This window comes from Macadamia integrifolia, chromosome 7 (assembly GCF_013358625.1).
Source record: "Macadamia integrifolia cultivar HAES 741 chromosome 7, SCU_Mint_v3, whole genome shotgun sequence".
Lineage (NCBI taxonomy): Eukaryota > Viridiplantae > Streptophyta > Magnoliopsida > Proteales > Proteaceae > Macadamia > Macadamia integrifolia.
Window position 1 is genome coordinate 14,542,153 of NC_056563.1, and position 12,863 is coordinate 14,555,015.

The window sequence follows — 12,863 nt, forward strand, 5'->3', positions numbered from 1 at the left end:
TGATTTCTTAAAAAGATTTTTTTTTTAGCAAAGTAATTTTTGAAGTGTGGAAACTTTAGTCTCCTATTGGAAATAGAAGAGATTGAAGAGATGCTAATATATTATTGTGAAAATCATGAGGGTAGGTTTCCTTAAGGGGAAGGTTCTCTCTTCTCAATCTCGTCTCCATAAGGTCTATGGCTTGTTTTCATATACCCGTGGGTTAAGCCAAGCGCTCAAAGGTGGTGATTCCTCTTCTCAATCCACCACTCAGGTAATGGCCACTTTCTTTGGGTTTTTGAGAGATGCGTCCTTAGAAGAGGTGCTTCGAAGGGGTCTTTCTACTTTATAAATAGAGGACATCTTTCTCAAATGGAATTTGATAATACTTATTGGATTTTATGATTAAAGTCTTCTTGGACAACAATCCACCATGGATCCATGATTTAAATTTAGGGGTGTCGAAGAAGCCCAACAAGCCTAAACCCACCTGAGCCTGCCCATGTGGCGGGATAGGGTTAGGCTGAACTATTTAACCCGCAAGGCGGGCTTGGGCTGGGATTTTGAAGCCCGATGCCAGGCTAGGTTGGGCCAGCCTGACCTAACCTGACCCTATAGAAACTATATAAACTATGTCTATATCAGTCTGTGTAAAATATGTGTCTCCCCCAACCCACTAAATTCATTATAATTTACACCACCCACCCTCATTGTGATTTACGACATTAACTTATAGGAAATTTTTAACGAGCCTGTTGGATGCAACAAGGAATGCTTTCCAGATTCACTCCTCGTCAATGCCAAAATCGAATGAGTCTTCCACCAAATATGCTCTGTCATTGCCAGCATCATCAATGGAGTTGCTGATGAAGCTCGTCTCTTCCTGAGTCTAAAAAATCCAGTAGATCACATAACCATGTAGAGTTCTTCACCAAGACTTACCACTGAAGAATCCTACTTGGAAGAAAGCCATTGAGATGAAGAAAGGGCATCCGGGTTCTATTGTTCTTCCAAAAACTATTGCAAACATGACCAAATTATCATAATTACATAGACTACATCTGAGATCTAGTAAGAATCTCACAAATTAGGCTTCAGAAAAGAAACCATCCATAATTTTGGAATACTACCTATTCCATCACAGTCATCATCTCCTACAGACCAAACAAAGATAAAAGAGTTTAGATGTCTTACTCAAAAACCAGTCATTCGCACTGTGAAAATGAACAAGATAAGACAAAACTAAAATCTCATAATAGTGAAGAAACCCATAACAACTAGAAGCAGAAAATTAAAGAGGATAATGAAAAGCGATGGACTAGGAAAAAAAAACTAGATTGATGAGGCGGGGGAGAGGAAGAAGAGAGAAGACGGGGAAAGGGGGCTGCCAAGTTCACGATGGAGAGGAGAGGGCAAGGCAGCCAGTTTTAGGTTAGCAGTTCCACAACAAATATTGGATGTGATTAGATCAACGATTCTTAGTTGAAGAACGTTCTCCCAAACTATTTATACGTATGTACTGTGACCTTTTTGCCTTAACTTATTTACTTACCTTTTTTTTTTAACTTTTTTTCTTATAGGTAGAGAGGGGAAGGTAACTGCCAAGAGACTTGAACTCGAGATTCCATGGTGAGCATGGGCATTTTGCACCATAGTTGTACCAACTATGCTAAGTAGTTAATGTTACCTATTTCATTTCATCATACCACCCAGGTCAATCAAGGTCAATGATCTTATGTGGCCCTTCCGTGGGTCTCATCTAGCCTAGTGGCCCTAGAACTAGCTTCAACAAAATAAATAAATAAATATGGTATGTCACAATGAACATAAGCAACAAGAAGTATCATTGTACGTGAACAGTCTATTTCCTTTAGTAAATGGTAGATTTATTCACAAATAGCAATAGTTGATCAGAGATTAAAATGAGGATTTAGATCCTCTCCAGTGCCACTGGAAGCCCAACATGCATCCAATAGCTAGAAGGATTTGAGGGTGTTCACCTATGTGTTGGGTTGGGTGTCGGATACCTCCCAACTGGTGGATGTACACTGGGCCCCTAGTGGCACTAGAGAGGATCCAATTCTTAAAGTTATGAGTATTATTAAATAGGGAAAAGGCTGGAGTTGCCACTAGGTTCAGATCCTCTCCAGTGCCACTAGAAGCCCAGCATGCATCCAATAGTTGGGAGGACTTGAGGGTGTGCACCCGTGTGTTGGGCTGGGTGTCAAAGTCCTCTCAACTGATGGATGCATGCTGAGTCTTTAATGACACTAGAGAAGATCCGATTCATAAAATTATGAGTATTATTAAATAGAGAAAAGGTTGGGCCTGCCACCGGGTGCCAGTCTCCCTCCGAACAAGGGTGTTATTGTTTTAGACGTTTTGGTAGTTTGTGTCACCCATGGTTCTTGTGGGTAATTTGGTCAGCAAATTGTTTTGGAGGGTAATTTTATAAAGCAAACTCAATTTTTAGGAATCTCAATTTTTTCCCTTACTTAGATTCAACTTCTTTTTGCAACTAAACACCCAAGAAAATACTTTTATTCTACTTTTTTCCTTTCTTTTCTAATCATGGTCTTCTACTTTCTTTTATTTTCCATTCTTTTCCACCCATTTTCTTCAATCCAACACAGCCGTAGTTTTACCATACTTTGCATCCTCGCAAAGGAATCCCTTCTTGGATATGTTGGCATCTTTATAATAGTGACCCTTTTTCACTGGGCCCAACGGATAGATCATTGTATGGGATATCCTCATTGTGCGTGAGCATCATGAAAGAGTGGAGGTTTATGTTATAATAAGGAACTATCCGTTGAATGTTGGAACTCAAGACTTTCAATTTGCTACATATTATGTTGAAAAAAAAAAAAAAGTGTCAAAATTTAAAACAATACCCGCCAAGCTAACTGAAAAGGTTTAAGAAATACAAATATCTTGAATATACTACACAATGGCCCCCGCTTTTTGGTGCAAAATTTATATTTTTTAGGGTAAAAATGTAAAAAGAAAAAAAATGCTGTCCGACAGTGTTGCACATATTCAGGCACATGGGAAAATGGAATCAGAGCATAAACTCTTTTCATTGTCTCATTCCATCTGGATGTGTGCAATATTATCAGGTAATGTAAAACACAGAAGAATTAGGTAGGTGATAAAAAAATTACAATACAGTTGACCTTCTCATCTACTTGGCCAGAAACCCTCTAAACCAAATCTCGTTGGACCATTGTTTCAATTTTATTTTTTATTGTAAGAAATAAGGGACAGAGCTAATAATGTGAAAGGATCTGCTTTCTCACTTTAGGAAGGAGATTTGAATCAAATCAATTGTCTTCTTGCACCTCAGTATGCAATGAGCCATTTTAAAATACTAGATCGAAATTATAAGCATTACTCTGCGCAAGAAAGCCCATTGAAAAGGTCTCATCAGTTGAGAGAGAGAGAGAGAGAGAGTATGCTGTTTGTGTGTGTATCCGTTTGCCGATTGCCAGTTTGGTGATTGGCAACTATTCCACTAACCTATGTTTGATTATCTTCTTGACTGTTAGACACCGATACATGGTTAAGTTGATAGAAACTTAAAAATTGGTACAACAAATGTTTGGATAACTTCGATTAGAACTTCAAAATGACTCTTTTGTACTAAGTCTTTTCTCTTTCTCTTTTGGAGAAAGAGAAAAAAAATGGGGTACCAAAGTCAGAGAAAAAAAAATGGGGTACCAAAGTCATCAAATTCAGTTGGCTTAAATAAATTTTCAATTAGAAAATGTGAACGTGAATCCTACACCTAGTTGAAATCCTATATACACTAAACTTTCTAAAGAGTCAAGACAATATACCCCTTTTTTTTTCTAAGGCCAATGTACTTTTTATGTAAAAGATTACACATATGATAACTAACTAACAATGATCCTAGAAATCAGGAAATCAGGAAATCAAGAGGTGTGAAAGTGAAACTCCCCTCTCGATTAGTACTTTTCCTCACTTTTTTTTGTTATTTTTATTTTTTCGTAGAGACCCATCAAAATTCAAAACACATTAATGCTAGGTGCCGGTTAACCATTGGTTTTCTGGTTCTAAGGCCCTCTTTGGTATCATTTTTCTTTTTTATTTTTGTTAGCAAAAATAGTTTTGGTGGCATTTGGTAGCATTTATGGAGCTTGTTTCAATTTTACAAAAATTGATAAAACACAAAAACCAAAGAGATCAAGAGTCATTTATGTGTTTTGGCCAAAATTGATTTTCAGTTATTTTTGCATTGAATTTTAATGAGCACGTGTTTAAAGTAGGGGTGTCAAAACCTAGCCCGAACCGAACTGAACCAAACTGATTCTTAATGGATTGGTTTTGGACTAAGGTATGTTGGGACCGGCCAAAAACTGGTCCAAACCAAACTGACCAATAACCAAACCGAATGAAACCGATAAAAAAATAAATGATTATGAGATTATAAATTGGTGAATTGACCATACATTTTTTACAATGTTAGTGAGAAAATTTTTTATTCTAAGGGGAATTGTTACAAATAATTAAATATTTAGGTTATGAATAGAGAAATTGATTTGTAAATTATTTTCCATTGATTTCCTTGTTTACTATACAAAACTAGTTGGATAATTAAATGAATGATTGAGTAATAGGGTTCATTTTGTGATTTCGATATATTAGTTATCTTCTTAGTAATTTATTATCCATTGGGTTCAATATTAGTTAGCTTTCCCTTGCAACAATAAACCATGATTTAATTCTAAATTTAAAGTTTTTTTTTTTTCCGTCAAATCTTGTCACTATAAGTTATGAATGTAAAATTTCATTATGGTTCAAGCCCAAGAATAAACTGATCTAAACCGTTATTAACCCGATATTGAAAAACCAAAATAAACCTAAACCAAACCAGACCAAAATCGAAACCGACCGAAAACTGAAGTTCCTTAACGGAGTGGTTTTGGCCTCACTCATTCCTAGACCAAAACCGATTCAACTAAATCTAAACCAAACCAAACCAACTAATTGACACCCCTAGCTTAAAGTCTTAATATGGAGGGGTAAAGTAGTTATTTGTTTTATAATTAGAAATCCAAGCCCCTTGCCCCCTCTTATTCAGTCCAAAGTGGAGAAAGACAGTTATAAAAAAGATGGACGAAGGGAATCTCTTCACCTATTTCTTCAAAAAATCATTTTGCACTTAGAAGTACCAAACTATTTCTCACAAAAAACCATTTTTGTCAAGTAGTAACCAAAACATTTTTATGTTTTGATAAAAAATGGTTTTCATTAATGATTTTTGTTAAATAAGTAAAAAATGAAGAAAAATGATACCAAAGAGGGCCTAAACCAAAGAAAACCGGGATCCTATAAAACCAAAACCAGATCATATTCCTACGGTGCGGTTCGATTCGGTTATAGTCGATCTGTTTCGATTCCGATAAACGGTTTCAATTATATTTTGACACCCTTACTTTATGTTCAACCATAGGTTGGTCTCATTGTATCTCTAACTAAGGCGTCATTTAGTTTAATTAAAAGTTGTCTATTCATCACGCTCACTATTTGTAAGCACCAATGTGAACTTGGCTCATCTTGCTCTTTGTTTCCAAGCGCCAAAGTGAGTCACCCATATGATTGGGTTGACTCAACCCTGGTTACAAAATAAAATATGTCCACACACAAATCACCCTAAAGAAGTATATGTCTCATATATAATTCAAAAGTAATAATAATAATGTCAACTCAAAATATAAATTATCCACATCAATCCTAGATTCCTAACTTGAGTAAGGTAAACATCCTGAGCAATAGACTTAGTCAATGGATCAGCTACCATGCTACTCGTGAAGATATGCTTCAAAACATCTTCCCCTTGCGGAACCATCTCTCGAATGTAATGATATATGATGTCTATATACTTGGTTTTCCCATGAAAATTGGGGTCCTTAGTAAATGCCAAGGCTACTGTATTATTACAATGTACCAGCACCGCATCTCCTGAATGAGTGGTAACAACAAGACACTGTAAAAATCCTCAGCCAAACGGCCTCTTGAACGGCTGCCAAGCACATGATGTACTCGAACTCCATCATGGATAAAGAGATGTAAGTATGCTTCTTACTGCTCGACAACAAGTGCATATCCCAAAGTAGATTTATGCTCGTCTCTGTCACTAGCCTAGTCTGCATCACTGTAGCTTCTCAATCTCAAATCTGAACCATTGTAGGTGAGGGTGAGATCAGTGGTCCTACGAAGGTGCAGAACCATTCTTTTCACTACCAACCAATGACGTGGTCCTAGTTACTTGGTAACGACTAACCATGCCAACTTTGAAGCATATATCTAGACACGTGCACATCATCATGTACATCAGATTTCCTATCGTTGTTGCATATGATTCTTTGGGCATTTGATTCTTCTCCTCATCAATCTTAGGGCATTGGTCAAAGCTCAAAGCACATGCCTTTCCAAGGGAGTGTCTATAGGTTTACATTTTTCCATGTGGAATTGTTCAATGATCTTCTTTATATAAGTCTTTTGAGACAAACCAAAAAAATATATGGAGCAATTCCTCACAATCTTAATGCCTAACACAAAGTTGACTTCACCTATGTCCTTCATCTCAAAAGTAGATGACAACCACTCTTCAGTGATGACAATCATCTTCATGTCATTCCCAACCAACAGAATGTCTGAATTTGAGATTTTAAATCCATTTGTTAAGCCTTGGACTGGTTACATGCATAATTTTAAAAACCAGACTAGTGGTTGAACCAGAAAATCAGAACTCTCTTTTCTGAACTGATTTCCATTAAGGACCCCCAAAACCAGACAAAAAACCAAACGGTTTTTGAAAACCATCTGGTATAATTCAGTAGTTTTCATTTTCTTATTTTATTTTTGGAATTTTAGCATTTAGTTGACAGTTCTTTTAGTAAAAACCTGTCTCAACCAAAACCATCTAGTTTTGAAAACTATGCTTGCATGTTCCTGGTCATAGAACTTGTGGGGTTGACCATATTGAGAGATGCACTAGTTAGGTTACCGAGGGTGATGGTCTCTCAACAGAGCAGTGGAAGAGGTTGACAATTGCAGTTGAGCTTGTTGCAAATCCTTCAATAATATTTATGGACGAGCCAACATATGGGCTTGATGCAAGGGTGGCAGTAATAATTATGAGAATAGTGAGGAATACAGTGGATACTGGATGAACTATCATGTGCATTATTCACCAACTATCTTTCAATGTTTGATTGTAATTGTATATTAAGAAATAAATTGTGTATTATATTTTCTTTGCGTGGATGTATTATTATAGGGATTTTTTATATAAATATAATTATTATTTTTCTAAATGTATACTATGAACGATGGAAAAACATTTTCCTAATAAAAAGTATTTTTTTTACAATACTTCCAAGCATCCGTCGTATATATTGAAAATAGGCGACGATATATTTATGTAGTAAAAGAAAAAGTTTTACTACTATATTATACTTCCATAGTAATAAATAATTTTATACTACAGAAAATTACTACCATTTAAATTCGATTTTAAACTACAGTATAATAATTCCATAATTAATAACCTAAACCTACGCATCTCATATTTCCGTCGTAAACAGATACGACACGAATCTTAACGATGGTCATACGACGGACTTTTTCCATCATATATATTTCAATTGATACGGTAGAGTTTTTTTTACTACGAAAAATTTCCGTAGTAAAATAGCAAATTTGTTGCAGTGATAATCTCTAGCGTTTGCTAGGTACTCAAACTTGTGGTGTTGTCTTTGATACCAATTTTTTTTTTTTAACGAAGAGAAGTAAAAGACTCAAACTCATGACCTCCTAGTGAAAATGGGATTTTTGCATACTATAGCTCACCAACTTCGTCGCATAGTTTTTTTTATAAGTTTAAAAATAGTAGCAAAAGAAAAAAAAAAATATATATATATATATATATATATTTATATATATAATCAAAAAATCAAAAGTAAAAAAAAAAATTCAAAACCAAAAATAAAAAATAAAAATAACTTAGCCGGACAGTTGTTGCTCTCTGATACAAATTATTAATTTAACTCTGTAAGTTTTTTTTTTTTAAGCACTTCAATGGTGTATACATCACAACCAGTATTACAAGGAGACAACGACATTCTAAGTCCAATAATTCTGACGTTTGCTAAGTACTCAAACTTATAGCTTTTGCTCTGATACCAATTATTAGTCCTGTAACTTTTTCTCTAATACCAATTGGCTCTGATATCATTTTTTTAAGGAAAATTATGTCCCCCTCCCCTGTACTTTGTCAAAATTACACGTGGATCCAAGGGTTTGAACGAATTACCCCCCTCCTCTGGTTTTTCTAAGATTCTTACAATTAGATCCTATCTGCTAGTCACCGTGAAACGGAAACTGTTAATTGGAGATGTCACATAATTTTATACCATTTAATACCAAAAATGCCCTTATATAGACATGAACTTACTTATATGCCCTCCCATTAAAACAAAACAAAAGAGGGAAGGTTCACTGCCCACCCCAGCCTGAGAAGGCGGTGTAATCATCGACAACTTACCACGCCCACCTCTGTTGTGAGAAAATCTAACTCTTCACTCTAAAAAAGCTTATTTTTTTCACATATTTTGATCTGTCCTCTTGAGGTATATTTCCTTTTCCTATTTCATTCTTTTACTAGCATACCAGTAGTAATGTTGGAAAGAGTTGAAAGTTATACAACTACCCAGATAAAATAGGGGAAGTCGGTTAATGGTTCTTTTACTAGCATCGCAATAGTTCTTTTTAGGTAAATTTATGGTTTTAGAGTTTGCTATGTCTAGTATTAAACATGGGAAGTCGGCCAATGTGAACTGGACCTGCAATTAATCCAACTAACCCACTAATATTTTAGTTGCAGTCCCAAGTGTTATGTTAACATCTGTTTTTGGGATTGCATAATTTAATTTTGTCTAAAATTTCAGAGTTTTATTGTTAACCGGAATCCTACCCATCAAATCTAAATCTAGAGAAACCCCATCAGCCCACCACTGTCCAGGTGAACCTAGAATATTCCTAGACCATAATCGTGTCTGATTCTCTTTCTCTCTCTTCAGATCTCATTTCCTCCTTTACCGCTTTATTATCACTCCCGACAGTGGATCGTTGCTGGAATACTACACGTTTTTCTCCACTAATTACATAATAATATGTTTTGCCTCTGTGGGACGGTACGCTAGGATTTGAATTCCCTGTTGAATCCAGTAAGGAGGAGAGAAGGAAAACAAAGATGACTGAAAGAGAGGGGGAGGAGGAGTGGGAGCCGAAGATGGGAAAGAAGGGGAGAGGGACTCCTCTCTTTCACCCACAACATTCCCCAGTGCCCAAGTGAACTAGCCATTCCTTGCCAGTTCTAGGGCATTAAATTTTTGGCATTGCAGCCTTCAACGATGAGCTCCCGACTGTAAATTTCTGGTATGCTTACCTTCACCGGACAGTTGCACTGTTATTTCCGTCGAAGATTGACAAGATTTTCATTAGAAGGCAATGGCTAAGTTTAGGATTTGGGGTATCGGGGTAGAAGATGAAAAAGGGGTTAAAATAATCTTCCATTATCATCTTTTAATTAGAGGGTAAAATGGTCTTTTGAGTTTTAAAACTAACAGCAAACAAACATCGTCAGGTGTAGGGGAGGGAGGCGTAATTTGTTCAAACCCTTGAATCCATATGTAATTTCGACAAACTACAGGGTAGGGGGACGTAATTTTTCCTTTTTTTAAGGGAGCGAAATATGATTTTGGTAAATGATATTATCGGTCACAATATTTTTCTTTTTTAAGGTTGATATATTGTTTTCTATTGTTAAATTAGGATTTTTGAGATTCTTTCTGTTCTTTGAACTGCTAATAGGAGCTTGAGATGGAGAATGTAGACGAGAAGACAGTTTTAGGTGGAAACTCACATGAGAAGGACTTGTCACAGTGTATTAGAGTTGTTGTTAATATCAGGCCTTTGATTACAACTAAGCTTATGGTTGGATATACGGACTGCATTACGGTTGTATCTGGAGAACCGTAGGTTTATATATATACAAGTATATCTTCTAGTAGTGATGGTGGAGGTAGTGGTGGCAATAATTGAGAGTCGAAAGTCTTTATTATTATATTTCATGTATTTTTTTTTATTCTAAAAACCCACCAACCATTTTCTCAAAATTGTTCTACATGTGTTTTTTTTTTTTTTTACTTATTTTATTGGGAAAAAAAAATACCAAATGTCACATACATGTCATATTCCAAATGTATTCTGAAGAAAAAACATAAATTAAACACAATACATTATTTTTAACATTGCCATACAAGCCCTTTTAAGCCGCACTATAAAGTGCATAAATAATGAAGGCGCAATCACTATAAGTCTTCGGTGATAGCTTCCTTTTCTTAGGCTATAATAATCGCACTTTAGACAAATATCGCAAAATCTTAAAAAACTGGAGATTATGTTTCTTATCATACAATAAATCAAAAGATAAGAAGTGGTTTTCTTATGGGTTATTCTATTAAGAACATTTTCATTTTTTGGTGGGATCATGTTAAGAACATGACACGTTGATAGTATTGCTTCCCCAACCCCACATATTCAAAAGTAATATTGAAATTATAAGTTTGAGTTTATCATCTCCTTTAGAGTTCTATTTTTCCTTTATGCAACTCTATTTGACTATATATGGTTGGTAGGGGTTGTGTTCTCATGTATTATGTTGTTTTTTTTTCACAAAATTGTGAAAGACCTTCGCTCTCTTACTCTGTTCCTTTTATTAGTTCTAAATCCTTTTATCTAACTGATTATCAATCCTAGTTTTATATAATATGAAAGCTTGCTCTATTTCATTTCTAGTCCAGAGAACATAGTACATCATTATGGATTAACTCTAAAAGATCATTTTTCCTTTCAACAGAATCATGTGATTTCTTAGTGAACTTGACCTCAATGCTCATATAACACTTTTGTGATGATGTTTTGGGTTCTCCTTCTATCAGTCATGAGTTGCACAATAGTTTAAAATAAGAGGAACTACAATGTCGTAATCTACCATGCTACACATCATAAGAGTCGATAATATTAATTAAATTATTTGCATTAGTGTTAATAATAACATGATCTACATTTAATACAAACAAATTGTCAGAATTATGATCTTTTTCCCAGAAAAACATTATTTTTTGTTTCAAGAATCCAACTTTGTTAAGAAGAGCCCTAAAGATGAGGTTTGCCTTATATCAGGGTGTCAACTAATACTGTATTTGATATTTGGTAGGATAGAATAAATCAAGAGTATATACCAAAATTGTGTTACCAAAAATTCCTATATTTCAATACTCGTACCGTATAGATCGATATAGTTTCCGGTATGGTTGTTATTTGGTGTAAATGCAATGTCTTATTCGATACGAATAAAGTTTTTGTACGATTTCTATTCGATATATATATATATATATGAATAAAGTTTTTTTGCTTTTTACATATATGTAGTCCATAATTTGATATGCAATTAGAACTCTTATCGTACCGAAAAGAAATCCATTTTTTTGGTATCGAAATCTCCTTCGATACAGTTTCGATAATTTAGTATGATTTTAGTATTGATACGAAATTGACACCCTTAGACTATGTTTGGTAGCCAAGAGAAGAAAATTAAAAAAAAAAAAAAAAAGAAAAGAAAAGAAAAGAGAAGAGAATAAAAGAAATAAAATGGTGAGAAAATAAAAAGATTTTGTATTTTTGGTTACAAGAGAAGTAAAGAAAAGAAAAGAAAAAAAATCAAAAAATTTTGAATTTTATGAGAGAGACACATAGGAAATCATTGTGTAAATGTGTAATCATTCATTTTTTGTCTTATTATGTTTTCATAATTTCTCATGTTTTCTTATATTTTTTGCAAGATTTTTTTTTGGGAGCAAAAGAAAACTTCATAATTCCCAAAGAGGAATTTTGAATTTCCAAAGCTGAATCTTCTCTCGGATGAAGACATATCAAGTGCAAAGAAAAATTCTTCACCCAAGAAAAAAAAATATCATTTTTTCTTTTCTGCTCTTGGCTACCAAACACAGCCTTACTAATTGCAACACGTCCTTAAATTTACACATGTAATATGCACTTTCATAACTACAATCCACCACTACCCCGCCCCCAACAAAGAGGATCGGGCTCGTCTCCAACAACTGACATTCCAAGAGCGCCAACGACCCCTCCAAATGTGACACCTGTGCTGCAATGAATCCAATGGCTGAGAATAATTCGACCCATCTCTCGTATCTCTCCTCTTGTTGGAACCTGGTGAGACCTGTTGAAACCCGATCCAGGTTTCCTCCCCTCTGAAGCACGCGTGGAACTCCAAGAGGTTCTTCGTTATGCCACTGCAGGTTTGCTCTCTGCAATTGAACCTCTCTTTTAAAAGTTAGGGCTTATGACCTCGGTTCCCCAAGCTCCACAGTCGTAGCTCCTTTTCCTCCATCATTCTCTTCTTCTATGGTCAAGGTCATCACCAACTTAATCCTCTCCATCACCATCTCAAGCATAAGAAATCAAACCCTAATTCTCTGTCACTTCTTCTCTGTTCTCCTATTCTTCTCTTTCTCTCCCTCTCTCTTATGCGGTAAGGGTTTCTGCAACCCTTTCTTTCTCTATCTCAAGTATGATTCTCTTTATCCTCTTTCTCTATTACATCTTATTTTCTACAAAATAATGTTCTTCTCTGATCATTCCTAGGTCACTTTAAAGATGAGACAATGAGAAACCCTATCATGATTTGATTCCCCTGCTCCTCCTCCTCCCTCTATTTCATACTCCTCCTCTTTGTCTTCTTCAGAATTGTGACGATCTCTTCACTTAGG